The following is a 14590-nucleotide window of genomic DNA, read 5'->3' as shown; positions in this document are numbered from 1 at the left end:
CAAATTGGCTAGTTTGTTTTGAGCACAAAAAGGGAAAAATGGCTAAGGTTAATATGGCCCACAAAGGTAGCTAGCCTAGTACTTAGCTATGAATCTATGAACTTATTATGCAGAGGAGCAAGAGCTGCATTTTCAGATGAGATAACACCATTTTCTTTTGCTTGCTACTCCCAGAGGTTATTTTGCTTTGCTATCATTATATTAATTCACAAGAAGTCGAGTAGAAATATGATCGATGCAGCTCTGCAAAAGTCTGACTGCTGAATTCCAGCATATCTGACACAGATACTGAACATTGAAACTGTCTACTGCTCTGGACCCATGAACAAGTGTTACCATGGATCTAGAAGAGGGGACAAGGTAGGACAGTGTTCGACATTCCATATTTTGGAATGTAGGACATCTCGCAGGTGGATTTGACCAACTGCAAGATGACACATGATAGTAAACTTGGTATTCCATAAGGCTCTTTTAATGATCATTTCTGTTTTTTTTTTCCATTTTTTTGCTAACTTTTTTCAGCTATGACCCAGGGCTGAGCAAGTACAAATCAATGTATGAACATGAAAGTATAACTTTTATTCAAAGGGAAAAACACTTAGTAATGTTGATTAATACAAATAACATAAAGTGCTACAAAATATATAAGCAAACCCATTGTGAAAGTGTAAAGAGTAGATATGGAAATAACTAGTAACTAGTTTGTATAAAGTTGACACAATTCATGGTCAGCAGTAACTGGCATAAAAACATTCATTTATGATTATGGGTTCATAAGTTGATAGAAGGTTACTAGGCTAATGGCCTTAGAGCCCTTACAAGCCTAACCCTATTTATCCTAAGTTGCCCCAATTATCAGTGGTTAGGTTAGTGAATTTTGCAGAGGTAAGGGTCTATGGTAGTTAATAATTGCTTCCTCTGTCCAGGAGGAACATGGGTACCACCCCATGATTTAACCTGCAGTCACCCATCCATTGATCAAGGCTTTGTTTGAAGAAGGTAAAGGATGGGCTAGGTTTCACATGAAATGAAAGCTTGTTCCAGAGAAGTCGCAGTCTCTGGGAGATGTATCTATCTCTCCAGCATGACCTGTTTACGTTAAAGGCTAGGTTGAGATCCCTGGAGTGAGTAATCCTTGTACAGTTTGATTTATGAATGTGTAGCATTTCCATCAGGGCCATGTCAACAACTGTCCTGTAAGCTGTTATGATCAGGTCACATACTGCTATAGACAGAAACAGTCAGTAAATGACTCCCTGTATAAATGAAATCTGTGGAGCACATTTGGGTTGCATGGCCAGGCTTATCAGGGGCCCAAATGGTCATAAGCCTAGTACGTACCTATGAACATTTGAATAGAAGATAACAATAAGATGTTTACCTGTTCAGTACTTTCTACGAATTTCTACCCTAGTTTAAGAAACGAAGCATATTACCAGAGTTTTTCAAGATGATTTCTATGAATTACTGTTCCAAACTGTGATCTAATTTATAAACCATTATAGCTTTCAAAGATTGTACATGTATTTCAAAGTATATGCTGAAGTTTAATGGAGATGCATGTGTTTCTATAGTCTGTTGTGCTGAGGAATGCCAAGTCCCTATTATTATAGCTACACAGGTAAAAAACACACTGTCCAAAGCCATGAATACAGGTTACATGGGACTTGGTAATATCCCTGGCTGTGTTCTACATGAATTTCAAAGTGAACTGGCACCTCACCTGAGTACCTTGTTCAATTACAGCCTCATTTCAGGCTTTGTTCCTACCGAATGGTGCACTGCTATGGTCATCCCACTCCACAAAGGGGGAGCGACTACAGACTTATTAGTCTGATGAGTCTGATATGTAAGGCTATGGACATCATCATGGACTTTATAAATAAGGACATAGGGAATCTCCAAACTTTGGACCCCATGCAGTTTGGGTTTGTCAAAGGTAGATCATGCCTGCTCAACCTGATAGACTTCTTTGAGTCTGTCACCAGAGCTGTGGATGAGGGCAAGGTAGTTCTCACAGCCTACCTAGATCTTGCCAAGGCCTTCAACACCATCCCTCATTCAGGAAACATAGATAGACTCAGTAACCTAGGTATAAGCCCCTATGTCATAAGACAGGTTGCCAAATGGCTCACTGATAAGAACCCACACTGTGAAAGTAGCACACTCCAAATCTGACTACTGACCAGTTAGTAGTGGTGTCCCACATTGATTGGTCCTAGGTCCTCTCCTGTTTGGCATCTACTTCTCTGAAGTTCAAGCCAACACAATGAGACTCTGGCTAACCAAGTTCACAGATGATTGCAAACTGGGAGCCATTATTGATTCTTCAACTGATGTAGACATTCTACAAAAAGACCTCACTGACCACTAAATGGTGCCAGAACCATGGCCTTAAGCTCAATGCCAAAATGTGCATTGTCATTCCCTTTGGGGAAAAATTCTGTGCCCATGGACTACCACATAGACGGTAGTCCACTAAACACCGAAGGTGTGATAAGAGACCTGGGGACACAGGCTGACAGCAACCTCTCCTTTGATAACCACATATCCACTGTAGTTAGAAAGTCCTTCTATGTGGCACATCTCATTACAAAAGGTTTCTCATCCAGGAAGAAAGAGGTAATAATCCCTCTCTACTTGTCCCTCATTAGACTTATTATAGAATACAATGTCCCATTTGGTATGTACCTCAGTAGACACCTACAACAACTGGAAAGGCCACAAAAATACCTCACTAAGAGGATCTTAGGCCTTAAACACATGAAGTGCAGATTGAATTATGCATTGTTTTCTAAAGAGTGCATACTTATGAGACTGGGAGATACTAAACAATTTATAAAGCAATTTGAAGTACATGTCATGTGGGTCTCAGACTGAGCTTATTGTCCATGTTTGTACAGTTTTGTCAGTATGCTTGCTGAAGGTTAACAAATGTAACAAATAGGAGGAACTCTCTTACCCGCTATCTCTGGTAAAGCAAGAACCACTGACATTATTACCACAAAAGAGCTTGCTTTGCAAGAATGTAAACACAAGCTGGCAGACTGCAGGCATTTATCTTGATTCCCAGAGTAGGACACAAATCAGCCAACAGTAATTTTTAACTCTGCATATATTCCACTTTGAACCATCTGAAGAAAGCTACATTCCCAAAGAAATGAGGGAATCCTGCAGATGACATTACCACTCTTGCCAGTTTTCTGGTTGGGCTAATGATTTTGAATCATTTGTTAGCAAGAAATAGAACACTTTTATTCCATGCTGGACCTTATATACTACATTATGTTAGCTATGTCTGCTTTTTTGCAGAACAAACTTTGGTACCATTTTTCTAAGCTACAATTAAGAAAAGTATATTATTAAATGGATGCAACACTCTGGAGTCAAGTATTCCCCACCAGCAATAAATTAAAGTGTTATTGTTAGTATACACCTGAGGATCAGACATCTGGAATTTAACACGATGGAGTACTAAACAAATGTATTATATTTCAAATCTTGTTTATTAGATTCCATGCCTCAGTTTCCTTTTTGAGTACATTGAATGTAGAGGCTTCTGCTTTTCTAATAAAAGAAAACACTTGTTCTGGAGTGTATCATAAATAGAAAACATATTGTGATACTGCAGTAAGATAGCTGTACAGCAAATTGTGGGGTTGTTTCTCAGTTCTTGCACAATTGCCTACATGTGTGGGACACTGCAATACCACCAGCAATACGAAAGATAAATCTGGAAGCACAAGTCTTTATCAAAATAATTATTTTTCTTCTTCTTCTGACTTGACATAACAAACATTGTTTCCTTATGTAGTCATAGATATTAGTAATGTTAAGAGGATGATTATTAAAGCTAGGTTCATCACTTTCATAGTTAATATATATATAAAACTGTGTTTGAAAAATATGCAGTACCCCTCATGTTGGTAGAAAGGAGGTGGCTCGTTTCCCTGCAATTATAAGTTATGTGTGTGTGTGTGTGTGTGTGTGTGTGTGTGTGTGTGTGTGTGTGTGTGTGTAAGTACATCCATTCTTGAAGTGTTTATCTTAGTGAGTCAGAAGTTTCTGATTTTTATTTCAGGCTAAAAACATTATGGAACAGTCTCCTGTAAACACTGCGTATTAAAACTTGAAAAAAACCACAGCTCTGTCTCGTGAGTCAGGCAGAAATTAGTACAGGTCAAGAGAACAGGCCAGTTAAGGTTAATCATCTGTGAACTGAGGAAGTGGAGCAATGAACTAAACCTTCTATTTAAGGGGTAAAATAAAAAATTTCAAAGCTTTACTAGAAAGGCTCACCCAGACTCTGCTACACTTTGCTGTGAGGGAAAAGTTAGTTTGCTTTTTATTTGCTGTATTACTTTACTGCCTTTTTCTATTTCGAATACTGTGATTTGTTTTATTTGCCTTGTGTTTTACTTGTATTCTGCTTTTAACTGCATATTAAAACTTGAAGAGAGACCACAGCTCTGTCTCTTGTGAGTCGGGCAGAAATTAATACAGGTCAGTAGAACAGGTCAGTTAAAGTTAATCATCTGTGAACTGAGGAGGTGGAGCTAGGAATTAAACCTTCTATTTAAGGGGTAAAATAACACATTTCAGAGCTTTACTCGAAAGGCTCACCCAGACTCTGCTACACTTTGCTGTGAGGGAAAGGTTAGTTTGCTTTTTATTTGTTGTATTACTTTATTTCCTTTTTCTATTTTGATACTGCGATTTGTTTTATTTACCTTGTGTTTTACTTGTATTCTACTTTTAACTGCATATTAAAACTTGAAAAGAGACAATAGCTCTGTCTCTTATGAGTCAGGCAGAAATTAGTACAGGTCAATAAAACAGGTCTGTTAAGGTTAATCATTTGTAAACTGAGGGGGTGGAGCTAGGAACTAAACCTTCTATTTAAGGGGTAAAATAAAACATTTGAGAGCTTTACTAGAAAGGATCACCCAGACTCTTCTACACTTTGCTGTGAGGGAAAGGTTAGTTTGCTTTTTATTTGTTGTATTACTTTATTTCCTTTTTCTATTTTGAATACTGCGATTTGTTTTATTTACCTTGTGTTTTACTTGTATTCTGCTTTTAACTGCATTTTAAAACTTGAAAAGAGACCACAGCTCTGTCTCTTATGAGTCAGGCAGAAATTAGTACAGGTCAGTAGAACAGGTCAGTTAAGGTTAACCATCCGTGAACTGAGGGGGTGGAACTAGGAACTAAACATTTTATTTAAGGGGTAAAATAAAACATTTGAGAACTTTACTAGAAAGACTCACCCAGACTCTGCTACACTTTGCTGTGAGGGAAAGGTTAGTTTGCTTTTATTTGTTGTATTACTTTATTGCCCTTTTCTATTTTGAATACTGTGATTTGTTTTATTTACCTTGTGTTATACTTGTATTTTGCTTTTAACTGCATATTAAAACTTGAAAAGAAACCACAGCTCTGTCTCTTGTGAGTCAGGCAGAAATTTTTGCCCCACCCTCCCACCTGGTTTCTGTAGTGTTCTTAAACACCACTCTCTTTCTAGTTGCCTTCCCCTTATGTTAATTTGACCATATATCTCATTTCCTCTCTGTTTTTACTGGCTTGTGTGAGTAAGCACAAAATTATCATAGGTTCATAGGTAAGTACTAGGCTATCTGCCCATAGGCATTTATAAGCCTAGCCACAGAGTGATGGCTTTTGCCTCCCCATCATTTTGTGAAATCACTCCCCCTTCAACTATTTAAATTTATTGGTCATCCTTCTGTATTCCATAGTACCAGAATACAAATGTGACCACCCTCTTTCAATCTATCTTGCTGTTTTAAAAATAGTGACTCTCCACTACAACTTAACTTTTTAGACAGGTAAAACTTAAGTTACCTACTTTCGCATCTAACTCCTCTAGTGCACACTGCAGTGTTTAGGATACACCATTTTTTTTTCATCTTAGCTTTAAGCATCCCTGTGACTAGCACTTGCATTAAAACCTACTGGAAAGCACTAGGAATGCTTAAATTGATGCAAGCACTCAACTCTCCTTGTTAATAAGGAGAAATTAATTGTAGGTACTAAACAGCCTATAATTGCAAAGTACCTTGCCAAGGTAAGGGAAAACAGCTCTTGTACTTTACAAAAAAAAGCACCAAACCTGGCATGTCCAAGGGCCAGCTTCCAGTGATTTCTCCTGTCCACCTGGTGAATCTGGGCATACTGGGGCAATGCAACAATTGCCTCATGTACACAGACAACCCTCTCCTCCTACCACCCAACACTACAACTTGCGACAGATGCACTTACATAGCCAAACTGGAAGCAAAGCTCTCTCCACCCAAGATTGTGCTAGTCAGTCAAGAGGAGAAGGTTCACATCCACACTACACCTCAAGCAATGCATAGCCCTTCTAAACCCACACCACCAACACCCACACATAGCAACACTAAACCAACATATGTGGAGGTCCTTAACAGAAACCTGCCCAAGCAACAAGTACCCCCGAAGCTGAAACGCAAACAAACACCAATCACAAGTAAAGTGTCACATAGCCCACAACACAAGTGTACCACCCAACAACAGCCCCTAAGGCAAGACAACGTACCCAACACTTTAGTCGTAGGTGACTCTATAGTCAGGCACACTGATGTCCCACTTACTAGGCTGACATAGGAGAAAATTACAGTCAGCTTCCTGTCAGGTGCCAGGATCCACCACATAACACATGAACTCAAGTGACTCCACAAGTACAAATATGACTCTGTCATTGTCCATGTTGGAGTGAATGACTTGAGACATATCTCCCTGGACTACATGAAAAGAGACATGGAAGTGCTCTCGAATTATGTGGCCAAGGCAGGTATGACCCTAGCCCTGAGTAACATCCTGCCTTTGCCCAGAATGATACCACAGTACAAAGACAAAATGATTGACTTCAACAATTGGCTAAGCGTCTGGTGTCACTCAAAGGGGTATCTGTCTGCCTGGGACGATATGATCAACAGACCAGAATGCTTTGCCAGAGATGGTCTGCACCTGTCACCCCTGGGATTCAGGTTACTGACTAAGGCTCTTGCCACCCCTATAGTGCCTTTTTAGGCAAAGTTCAAAGGACAAAACCACCACCATAACAAGTACAACCCATGCAAAATCTGAAGGTAATGCTACTCAATGCTAGAAGTCTAAACCACAAAATGCACTCTCTCTCTCTCAGCACTCCAAAAAATGGAGAACATCGATATCTGTGCAGTAATTGAGACCTGGTTCAAGGCTCCAGGGATTACCCCTGCAATACCAGGCTACAACTCTTACCACACTTTTTGGCCACCAAACCAGGATCAAAACACTAAAGATGGAGGAGTGTCCGTATTCACCAAGGATATTCACAACACCAGGCTAGTTGCCCAACACAGTGCATCTGAAATTCTCCAGGTGCAACTAACACTAGGTAAGACTGCAATCCAAATTGTACCTTGCCACAGATCCCCACCATGCTCCAAGATTCTCACTACACCTTTCTAAACATACTGGAAAATATTAAGATACAACCAAACACTGTAATACTGGGTGATTGCAACTACCCTGCCATTAATTGGGAAATCTACTCATGTACCAACACCTTTGCCCAACGGTTCTTGGAATTCATAAATTCCAATGCCCTGGATCAACTAATCCTTAGTCCCACCAGGGGCTCCAATATCCTAGACCTGGTCATTACCAACATGAGAAATCGATGCTGCACACATATGGTCATCCCTCATTTGTCAGGTGTGACCATAAGCTAATCACCCTTGACATTCATATCCCACCCCCAACCCCCAGTAAGGAAACCTCCATAAAAAACTTCTCCAAAGCCAATTTCATGCGACACAAGTCAGAAGTGACAAACTTCATGACACCCATGCTGATGGGAACTGAAAGGTCGACTGCTGATTCCTACACTAAGACACTGTACGAGCACATCCACTCTTGCATGAATTGTGCAATCCCCAATAGAACCAAGATACTCTCCTCCAAAAAAATCTGGTGGTCATTTGCCACAAACAAACTTTACAACAAAAGGAAAAACTGTTGCAGAAAAGAGGAAAATCCCAGGATGCAAAAAACTCCCTTACCAGCCTCAGTAAGAAGTAGACATCCCTCATAAAATCCTCCAGAGATAGTTACGAAAATAAAATTGCCAAAGAATCCAAAGACAACCACAAGGCATTCTATAACTATGTCAAGAATCTAAATGGAAATGCTCAGATCTGCTCTGAGCTACAACAGAATGGCATTAAATATACTGATCACAAGGATATTGCCAATATCCTGGCAGATCGATTCAGTGCAAACTTCACCCCCCACTCACCACCTAAAGGACCCATCTCAATACCGAAAGATTGCCAAATTCTGGTAATAACAGCCACACAGGTAAAAATCGCACTGTCCAAATCTAAGAATACAGCATCCATGGGAGCAGACGACATCTAAGACTGTGTGCTATATGAACTACAAAATGAACTGGCACCTCACCTAAGTGTCATGTTTAATCATAGCCTCCCCTCAGGCTTCATGCCCACTGAGTGGCGCACAGCTACAGTTATCCCACTCCACAAGGGGGGATCCAGCTTGGATCCCGGGAACTACCGCCCCATCTGTCTGACGAGCCTGATCTGCAAGGTCATTGAGCATATTATCATAGAACTTATAAACAAAGACATTGGCAACCTTCAAACATTGGACCCCATGCAGTTTGGGTTTGTGAAGGGCTGATCTTGTCTCCTAAACCTGATTGACTTCTTTGAATCACTCTCCAGAGCCGTAGACACGGGTAAGGTGGTCTACACAGCCTATCTAGACCTCGCCAAGGCCTATGACACCATCCCCCACTTTGGAATCATAGATAAATATACTAAGCTGGACATTAATCCCTACATCACTTGATGGGTTGCCAACTGGCTTACTGACAGAACCCACACTGTAAAAGTGGCCAACTCCAAATCCATCTCCAGACAAGTGACAAGTGGAGTACCTCAGGGTTCAGTCCTGGGACCACTCTTGTTTGGCATCTACTTCTCTGAAGTACAGGCCAACACTAAGGGACTCTGGCTAACAAAGTTTACAAATGACTGTAAACTGGGAGCCATTATTGAATCCCCAAATGATGTGGATATTCTACAAAAAGGCCTTACATAAACAGATGCTTGGTGCCAGAGCCATGGGCTCAAGCTCAATGCCAAGAAATGTATAGTTATCCCCTTTGGGAAAAAACATGTACCCATGAATTACCACATAGGTGGCAGTACACTAAACACCAAAAGTGTGATGAGACTTAGGGGCACAGGTGGACAGTGGTCTCATCTTCAATAACCACATTGCCATAATAGTCATAAAATCCTTCTATGTGGCACATCTCATCACTAAGGGCTTTTCATCCAGAAAAAAGGAGGTCATTGTCCAACTGTACTCATCCCTCATTAGACCCATTATAGAATACAATGCCCCATTTGGTATGTACCTTTCAAGACATTTGCAACAAATGAAAAGTCCAGAGAAATACCTCACTAAAAGAATCACAAGCCTAAAGCAGATGCCCTATGCTGACAGTCTAAAAAAACTCCACCTATACTCTGTCGCATATCATCTACTAAAAGGCGATCTCTGCTTAACATACAAGGCCATGTCAAACCCATAGCTGTTGGACATGCTACACTTAAAGAAATCCCAATCCCTCAGGGACACACACTCCAGGGATCTAAACCCTGTCATCACAATGAACAAAACATGCTGGAGGGATAGGTTCCTGACTCGGAGACTCTCCAGACTCTGGAATAGACTGTCCATACATGTCAAGCAGAGCACCTCTTTGGCCCTCTTCAAAAGGAACGTTGATGACTGAATGGGAGATAGGAAATTCATCCCGGGGATCACGTCAGTCACCCTGCTAGACAGGGGTCCATGGAAGTAAATACTGTGAAAGAAATAGCCAGGGAATTGTTATTTCTAGGCTTGTGTAGGCCCTAGGGGTGATAGCCTAGTACCAACATATGAACTACTACCTATGATTATTTTTCAGCATAATAATTTTTTCATAAAGGAGACAGCAATCTGTATGTGTATGAATGCAGAAATAGCATCCCTTCCTGCTGTTGGGGTTGTTAGATTTGTGTACATAAATCATAATACTGAGAAAGTGAATTTCAGGGACACATGCTATATTGTCAAGGACTTTTAAAAAGTCATTCATAATTTAATAATTTTGGTAGTTTGATACTTTATGTTTTGGGTTGAACCCCTTGCCTTTTTACATGTCTACTTTCTCTGTGATTGACACATTTAATACATGCTGCTTCAGAGCATCATAGCAAAATGTGCATGTTTTAGTCTTTATTGTTATTATATACATGAATAGTAGTGTAATGAATGGGACTCGACTCTATGCTGCTTTGTAACATAGTTTATGCAGAGTTTAAATATACATATCATGAAAGAATCTATAACAACTGTAGATACTAATATATTCAAATTTGTAACTAAACCTCACTTTAGAGTGGACTAAATAATGCATCGGTAGCTCAAACAGCTTTGTATCTTACTTTTTTTTTTTTGTAAATTCGACTCCCATTTTGGGGAATTAAGTTAGAAGTAAATATAGTTAAAATACTAATTTCCCTAAAATGAGACTAGTGCAAGTATATATATATTGCTGGAAATCAGCAAATAATTAATAGAATGTTATTTAATGTTACAGTTTCAGCATTTTTACATGCTATGGAAGTTTTCAGCTATAGCGTCCTTGCTAGTGTGCGAATATATTTTTTCCCCGCACCAGTGGTTACGTGTGTTTGCATGTCCCATATATCCTTATACAAAGCATGCATTTGATATACTGCACAGATTTCTTTGTTATCACCACTTTTAGTGCATCATTACAATCTTATCTACTCTAATGCAGCATTGTCAAAATGTATATACATCCTTCGTGGGTCATCAGCAGCTTATAAAAATCTTTGACACTTAAGTCTTTTATTATTCCCCTAAAATTGCCATATTTATATCACTTACTAAAAATTAAAGTAAAATTTCACTAAATGCATACACAAATTACCAGCATATGCAAACCCTAAAAGCAGTATCATAGCCCACCTAAAAGAAACAAAAAAAAAAAAACATTAATTTCCAAGATATTAAAAAAAAACAAGGTAAATAAAAATAAAGTAAAAATGTAGTTTTTATGTATGTGTTAGAAGTTTCCTTTATTTTTGGAAAATGTCTCTCTTCTTTGTGCTTCTGCAACCATAGAGTGGGTACATATAAGTTTGACACACTAGCTTGCCCATTTCAAAAAATAATTTCAGTTTAATTTTTTGCCATGTTTATTTCAAACATTATTTTTTAGTTTTGTGGATTTTTGGTTTTAGTACTGGAAAGTGTTCACCACACTATTGCAATTATAAAAATGCATCTATGAAATGCACTGACATTCCAAAAAAAAAAAGATAAAACATTTCAGAATAGTGGCACAGTGGATATCTTTGTTGCCTAACAGCAATAGGTCCCCTGGTTTGATTCTTAACTGGAGTGCCTTCTACGTGGAGTCTGCATGTCTCCCTCTGTCTGTGTGAGTTTCCCCCTGATGATCTTGTTTCCTCTCACATTCCAAAGACATGCAATAGATGGATTGGACACTCTAAAATGGCCATAGACATGCATGCAAATGTGTGGTGTGGAAGAACTCCTGCAGCAGGACTAGCCACCGAGTGGTGTAAACCTTGGCTCTAGAGGATTGCCACTGTTGAAGTGACACCACAACCTGATGGACAAAAAATGGGAATAGGAGTGCGTGGGTGGATGGATATATTTAATTTATGTACATGTGGTGCGCGCGCACACACACACACACACACACACAGCTTACCAGTTTAGACAGTTCCTTGAGCCAATTAAATCAGCTGAGAAATAACTACTCTGGCCTAAAATAGCTCAAACGTTCAGTGGTTAGTCTTCTCACATATTAATCTGGAACCCATTAAAATATTTATATATGCATGTGCTTGTTTTGGGGCCAGGCTTACAAAAAGTTATTCAAGTTTTTTTTTTTTTTTTCATGTTGTAGTTTGCAGGAGCTGTATTTGCTCAAGATGCTGTTGGACATTTATTTGATTACTGTAACAAAGCATAAATGCTGAATACAGTGTTTTGTAATATATTGTGGGATCAACTGTTCATGGAAAAAATGTGATCATTATTTGCACGCCTTAATAAAAATAATTCCTTCTCCAAGCTGAGGCAGTATAAATATGTTTTCCATCACCCACAGGTGTTGGTGTTGTGCCTATATATTTATCCATCCTAATACAAACCTCCATTTAAAGGCTTTAATAAAAATATGTATCTGGTATAATGTGTAGATTTTTTTTTCTATTTCTTTTTTTTTTTTTTTTTTTTTTTGGTATCTACACTACTGTTGCATCATTAAATGCTAATCTGTACTCCTGGAATATTACCAAAATGCATCTTTTTTATATTTTTTATATTTTTTTTATATTTTTATTAGTATAACATATATGTCATTATACATATAGTTACAAAAAGTCATTTTTTGGGAATTTTGTATATTAGTATATATAGTATATACAGGTATGTGTATATACATATGTATATGTGGTTAGATCTGTGTATTCCTTTAATTGTGATTGTTAAGCTTGAATTAATATTTCAGTATTCCTTTTGGTTGATTTGTGTGCTGCTGGTTTCAAATGATTGGTTTTTATGGGTACAAATATGGATGTAACCTTTTAATTGTGTCTAATGAAGTCTGGTGATGGTCACCAGACGAAAGCACTAACCTGAATAAATTTGGGGGATTTTATTCCCGGGTTTCAAGCCTGTTGTTTGTCTTTATCTGTATTAGTATATTCATGGTGTTTGAGGTTCCAAAATGCATCTATCTTGCTTGAATTTCATCGGCAGTTTTTATTTGCCTTGATAGTTGATCCAAGCTATTTAATTCCCTTTTGTGTGCCACAGTTATACGACTTGCTAAACAACAACAAAAAAAAGATAAAAACCCACATGCTGTATGTACACACATACACAAACACAAATAAATATGCTCACATGCCCAAAACATTTTAACTCAACAAAAATTCTTCTTACCCAAGTGTGCAGTTATATTTAATAGACAGAGCAAATAATTCAAAAACAAATTAAAAATCAGAGATCTCCTATGTACTACAATTAAAAATAAATAAAAAACTTTACACACTATGAAAAATAAAATATAACCATACACCTTCATAAAAAATAGTACTGCCCACCTAAACTTCATACATTGTGCAAAAAAGTATTACCATACAACATAATAAAAAATAGTACTGACCACGTAAATCAACCCCCAGAAGAGCATTGTTCATAACTGAATGCAAATGTTAACATAAAAGAATAAACTAATAGCGTAAAACAATAAACATAACTAGAACATCAGAAAATTGCACTTTGGCAAAATAGCCTGATTGTAAATGCAAACCAACTAAAAAAAAAAATACATAAATAACCTAACAAGCTAGCACATTTAAGATACATTCAAAAAAGTACTGAAATGCATCTATAAAATATGCTGGCATTGCAAAACTAATAAGAAACAAATCCAGAATTAGTGCACAAAGCCACCCACAAAACATCCCGTTCATTAAAAAAAATCTGCCTAATCTTAGGTTATGCAGTTCATTCAACACTTGTGTGATACATGAAATGCTTTCTACTTGTGGAGTTAGGGAGCTGAGTCTGTGAATTTTGACTTTGCTACTCATCACAAAATTTACTTCTAAAGCCTACAGTCTAAGGTATATCAAGTATCTTACATTTTATCCTCACATATTCCTTAGGTTTGCACATACAAACATATACACACACACACACACACACACACACACACACACACATATATATATATATATATATATATATATATATATATATATAAAAACAAGGTTCACTATGGTAAGGTCAAAGTGGGTTTGATTGAACACACTTCCATCAATGTCCAGAGGCCGAATGGTAACAATGTTGATCCCGACATTGTCGAAGTACGAATCTCGCCCCATCTCAATCCATGTTAAAGCCCATTTCGAGGTCAAAGACAAGTCGTATTTCAACAATGTCAGAATTCAACATTGTCATTTTCATGTACGTGGGTCGACAATCCCATCATTCAATGAGATCCGGTTCGACCATACCATAGTAAACTTATATATATATATATATATATATATATATATATATGTGTGTGTGTGTGTGTGTGTGTGTATATATACATATGCATTCCAACTTCTCTAGTCTTTAATGTGAATACTCAGCATATTCGTTTTGCTTTTTCTGTACCGTGTCCAACACTGCAGATGGCTGTTTGGTTGATTCCTTTGCAGTGCCTACAAACCTAGAGAACTGTCTTGTCAAGCTTACAGTTTAAGGCCATGAATACACAGTCGTTTAAGTCATATTGGTTTCCTTTTTCCTGTATTGCTAATTATTTTCTTGTTACCATTACAGATATCTCCTCAGTCTTTTTTTCTCTTTGACTTTAAATTGCATTAACTCCTTCTTGTATAGCAGAATTGTGGTTCTGCAGCTGCAG

At 38.1% G+C, this 14590-nt stretch overlaps 1 protein-coding gene across 1 annotated transcript in view; it reads left to right on the top strand.

The window, feature by feature from the left end:
- The window catches only part of PTPRT (protein tyrosine phosphatase receptor type T), a 3212182-nt gene that overhangs the window by 2697839 nt on the left and 499753 nt on the right, over positions 1–14590 (top strand). The gene's annotated exons all lie outside the window — the stretch shown is intronic.

Source organism: Protopterus annectens, chromosome 12.part0, assembly GCF_019279795.1.
Source record: "Protopterus annectens isolate FY-2018-M chromosome 12.part0, PAN1.0, whole genome shotgun sequence".
Classification (NCBI taxonomy): domain Eukaryota; kingdom Metazoa; phylum Chordata; order Ceratodontiformes; family Protopteridae; genus Protopterus; species Protopterus annectens.
This window is presented reverse-complemented; position numbering and strand designations above follow the sequence as displayed.